Source organism: Lepeophtheirus salmonis, chromosome 13, assembly GCF_016086655.4.
Source record: "Lepeophtheirus salmonis chromosome 13, UVic_Lsal_1.4, whole genome shotgun sequence".
Lineage (NCBI taxonomy): Eukaryota > Metazoa > Arthropoda > Copepoda > Siphonostomatoida > Caligidae > Lepeophtheirus > Lepeophtheirus salmonis.
Window position 1 is genome coordinate 7,399,978 of NC_052143.2, and position 5,572 is coordinate 7,405,549.

At 30.4% G+C, this 5,572-nt stretch overlaps 1 long non-coding RNA gene across 1 annotated transcript; it reads right to left on the reverse strand.

Moving 5' to 3' along the window:
• Window positions 1–272: 272 nt before the first annotated feature.
• Window positions 273–772, reverse strand: LOC139907115 (uncharacterized). Its single transcript, XR_011783440.1, has 2 exons — window positions 485–772; window positions 273–415 (listed from the first exon to the last, which is right to left on the reverse strand). It is a non-coding gene; the product is annotated as an uncharacterized lncRNA (long non-coding RNA).
• Window positions 773–5,572: the final 4,800 nt, after the last annotated feature.

Genomic DNA, 5,572 nt, shown 5'->3' on the forward strand with positions numbered 1-5,572 from the left:
ACATACAAATAACATTATTTTTATTTCAATAGTCATATCAATAATTATTTTTTATTTAATTTTGTAATAGGTACACTCAATTTTAAATTACTTTTTTCTTTTTGGAAACGTTAGAGTATTTAATTGATTTATGTCGAAAATATTTATCCAATCCTCTGAGTAAATGGTAAATTAAATAAAATTTTAATTATTATAATTTTGTTTAAACAAATATTTATATATTTCAAAATTTCTACATAAAATATTACATTAAATGTATAAAAAAATTTTCCCCAAATTTTCCTACATTACAATTTTATCCACGATATTATATATAGATTAGGAAAGGGTTACCTGTTATTGCTCAGGCACTCGAAGAGCTCGGATAAACGGACATTTTCTTCTTGGATAGGCATAGTAACATATGTATAACTCGCTTGAAAAACAAAAAAGACATCAGTTGAATTATTTTGTGATTTTATCGAGTTTTGCCGTAAATACTCACGTGGGATTTATAGTATATATTATAATATTGAATCTTGGCTCAGTGCATGAATACTCTGTTATTATTGAGAATGATCCAGAAAATATATTTACTAATTTTTGGAAGTTAATAATCTCAACGCCTCTGCTAATAAGGAGGGAGCGGGAAATTATCATTGACAATGGTCAATGATAATTTCTTCTGCATTATTATCAATTTAAAAAAAAATAGTTTTATCAACTTCAAATAACATACCAACATATATGCATGAAACGAGAAGATAATTCAATCAATTTATATTTGTCAAAAAAACTAATTGTTTTCCATCCCTTTTGAAGAAAAAAAAATTCAAAAAATGGATCATGGAATGTGTTAGCATTTTACCAAATTTACCAAGTTTTTTTCGTATTTGCAAAATTAAAAAAAGTTTTGAGGAATAATGTCAATGAAAAAAAAATCCTTGATGACTGGTTTAATTTTGCAAATATGGCAAAAGTTATGAAATGAAATGTTACTGAAATTGAAAATACAATGGACAAAATGGTAAAGATGCATTCGATTCCACCTAAATACTACTGATAAAAATATGTCCATAGATAGAGCTCCAGAAGGAGGACATTTCCAGAAATAATTGTTAATATTATAAGCTATAATTATAATAAAAATACTCTTGATACTATACAAATGTTGTTTTTGGTCAAAATTGTTTTAAATTCTCACTTATAAAAATTGTTTGAATGACTTACGTATAACAAGGGGGGAAAACATTGGTATTGTGAAACACTAATAGGTATACGTCACATGTAAACTTCTAATTTATATGCCTACATACTATGTACCTATAGATAGATAGAGGCTTATGATGATTTATTTAATAATATAAATACAAACTTGTCAATTGTCCAACAAAGTATGTATGTTGTATGTAAAATGTATATCTCTCTTATCAATAATAATAATAATAGTACGTTCTTTTCATTCTTATTTTTATTACTCCTTACTACTTCTCCTTATCAGTTCATACTATGTAGAAATATAAGTGCCTACATTTATAACAATAATAATATAAGCAAATATAGACATATGTACATATTTACTAAAATATAGGTATATATAAAAGAATAGTAGAAGTAAGAAGCAAGGCTTGACAGGTGAATTATTTTCTTCATTAAAGATCAACTTCAAGGTAATTTATTATACACACATGTGTGTGTGTGTGTGTGTGAGCCATAGACTTTGAACGAACGTATGCCTATGAGTTTATAGTCAAATATTTTTGGTTTTATTTCCATTATTGTTGTTAAATATGAATATATTTTTTGGGGGCCTTCATGAATATCTATTATCTAGAAGCTTGCTTTAATTCCCCACCATTTCTCATATTTATATATAGGAAGGGAAGAAAATTTGTAGATTTTCTTATTAATATGCCTATTCATCTATTAATACTTCGTGTAAGTATTTACGAGGAGGACGTTACCAGAAGTACCCTTTGGAGGAAAAAATATTTATTTTTTAACATAATCCCCTTTCAGCTCTAAACACTTTACAAAAATTCTGCTTTGTTGAAGTGAAACTTCATGCAGAAAACTTTAAAAAAAACTTATTCACGACACTGTTTTTGTTGGAATGTGTGCAAAGGCGGCACCCACTTTGCACATAGCTTTCTCATGTCCACATTTTGAGATAGTATGCGATGTACCGCACTTTTTGAAATGCTTACCATGTCTGATAACTTGCACCAGAGCAGTCAGTTCAATTTCTGGAGTTGTTTCCTCATGTGGCCTCAGTTAGCTGAAATATCGTAGTTATGTAAACAAAAATAGGACACTCCCCAAAGTAGGATTCAGTTCAGCTTTGGAGTTGACTTGGTCGAAGCCCTTCAAATAAAAGTATTATATTACATAACGATAACCAATCCTCCCTATTTTACGGACAATGTTCCCTCTTAATGGCTGCCAAACAGATAATAAACAACGTGGGGCCTACAAACATGAAACATAGATTCTTAACTTTCTAATACCGTGTCTTTTTTTAAACAACTATCCCCATATCTTTGTCAGACCCTTATACATACGGTTCTAAAAAACAAACCTTTTATGACCGCCGATATTACTCCAACGACATATTTTGCAACATTTATGGTGTAATATTAATATTTTCTTGTAGCAGTTCTGGTATTAAAGTTAGTATCGGTATTTCAATACTTATTCGACTAAAAAACATTTAAGAAAATGTCATTCGGTGTAATTCACATCCCCTTTCAAGGGTTTCCGAAGGATTTTGGTTCGGGATATGGAACTAAGGAGACTATAATCAGGGGCGTCTGCAAGGAGATTGGGTGTCATATAAAAAACGTCCTAGTCCAGGGGTATCAAACAACAGTAGTAATGATTCAATCGCTCTTATAGAGAATAAGAAAACCATTTGTACCAGAGCTCTTCTTTTGGGCAGGTTTGCTAAAAAAAATGATCATTGACGAATGAAAATGATAAATATATAATTAAGAACTAAATCATTGATCTGATTTGATTCACTTTATAAGAAAATTTAGTTCAGATACATAAATCATGCAGATAATTATTTTTCACTTCATTGAATTGATAATGCTCAACGAGGTAGTCAGTCTGACTACTTCAATAAGACAGTCAATTATGAATTAAATAGTACAAGTAGGTCATTTTAGAAAATATTTATTTTATGATGGGAAATTGTTTCAAAAAGTTGTATCCTCATATTTAGTCACACCAAAACATAAATTAAATTAATTTAAGTGAGCATGTCTCTATAGTTATTAATATCTCAGCAGTATTTCTTCTTTTCAATATAATTTTAGGGGCAGTAGAAAATAAAAGTTTGGAAAGGCTTTTTTAATTCACTGTTTCACCAATTCAATGATCTATTGCTTATTATAACCTCAAATATTTCGGGGTTGTCAAGTTTTATACATTATGTTTCTGACTAGTTCATATAATTTTTTTTAAATTGTTGAATTTAGTAGGTTGTGCATCTTTTTTTTCCGAGTTCAAGTCATATTGAAATACAAAACTAGTTATATTTAAAAAAAATATATTCAAATAATTTGTGAAAAATGACACGTCTTGGGAGGTACCATACCAAGTGGTCCATTGTGGTCCAATTAAGTTTGAGCGATTGAAATTAATTCATATTTCGATATATTAAAGCATAAACACTTAGTTACTAAAAAAACAAAATCTTAGCTCTTTAGCTTACGTACAAGTCGATAAAATAACACCTAAACGTGATTGATGAATTTCGATTCGCACACTCCAAGCAGTTGAGCATGTCCAGGACCACCGTCTACGGCGTCAGGAATTCTGAAACCTTCGAGAGGAAAAAGACTAAACTGGACCTGAAGGAATTTAAAACAACATCCCAGCCCAATTCCCTCAAGCCATTAGAGCCCATACAAGAGATCTCGGGGGTTTACACCAGAATGTCCATAGAGCTATCAAAAAAGGGGGTTGAAAGAGCCTTGTGAAGGCCGAGAGACCACTTTTGGCACCAGCAATGAAAAACATATCATTTTCTCCGTTGCAAGACTCTTTTGAATTCTTTTGAACTCTTTTTGGACACTTTTGGCCCCCTACAGGCATGATGCCAACCCCCTTGACTAAACCTCTTGTGAATATTTAGAGTGATAGGCCTGCAGTATCCTTCATCCAAATACCAAGGCCCTCAAAGCCACTGTAAGACAACAGCTGGACACCATGACAAAGTACTTCATCCGCAGTGGGTGCCAACTCTTCCGCCGCCACCTGGAATGTAATATTATTACTTAAGGAGGCTACATTAATGGTTAACAGAGTTCAGACACACATCTATTTATTGTATTAATTTTGTTGAATTTCTAGTATTAATTCACAAATTATATCTTATTGAAGTTTAAAGTTCAATCAAAGTGTTCGGAATTTCATGGAGTATTTAGTATCATGTCCCCCAATATCTCATATACACCCCTGTCTTAGAAGCCAACTACGAGTGTATTATTGGATTTTTATACTCGTCGGTGATGCAAGAATTTGTGCGGGGGGCGTGCTTTATTTGACCGAATGTTTTTTGTTTTTTATAAATCCAAAATTTGCCTGACCCCTTTTTTTTAGAAGTGACAAATTTTTTTTTAGAAAAATCTTAAAGTAACATGAATTACCGCTTACTCAAAAATGAACATATCTAGAGATTATTAGAAAAATGAATCAAATCTTATAATCCTACTTGATTTTGTTTATACATCGCCATTTTTTATATCGAGAGAGAAGGACTTGCCTTAAACCAGTTTCAATAGTGGTTTATTTTTTATACAATTAGTTGCTTATTTGTCAAAAAAGAACAATACACCTAAATCAAATATGAAAATTAACTTGTTAGACTTACATATTATCATATTTGAAACTACAGAATAAATATTTATTTGTCAATCAATACCCAACTCTTTTATTTAGTCTTTTTTAAACAAAAACTCATTTGTCGTAATTCTCTTAAAAATAATATTAATTGTTTTTAAGCATAGAAAATAGTTTGAACTCTATGATGTTATTAGTAACTAATCCATCTCTTAATGTATTTCTCGGAGTTTTACACCTATGAAAAATTTCCAGTAAAAATATTATTTAGTTAGTATTACAGAATAATTTCAGATTGAGTTCCTCACTGTTTACGCTACACTCTACGGTGCAAATTATGAAATGTAAATTGACGTAAAATGATGCCCACAACCTATAAAATAATCCTCAGAATTTACCTTTTAATGTTGTAAACATTTTGGATCATTCAGGAACGTATGAGTATGACTACCTTAAAGCTTATTCAATATTACTTAAACTTAATATAATTAGAAAATAAATTTTTAAATAATTTTTTTTCTCTTATCCTAGAACATTTAGGGACCTTGAAATTTAAAAAATGGTTTCCTAACATCACAATATAGAACAATTTCCCGGGAAATGAGACACCCTAGTATCCTACACATATTCCTAGAGCATCAACATCACCTATTGGAATACATATGATAACTCTTTATTGTTAAATTTAATTAAGGATTTACAGTTAGCGACAATTCCTCTTCATAATTGATCCAACATATTATCA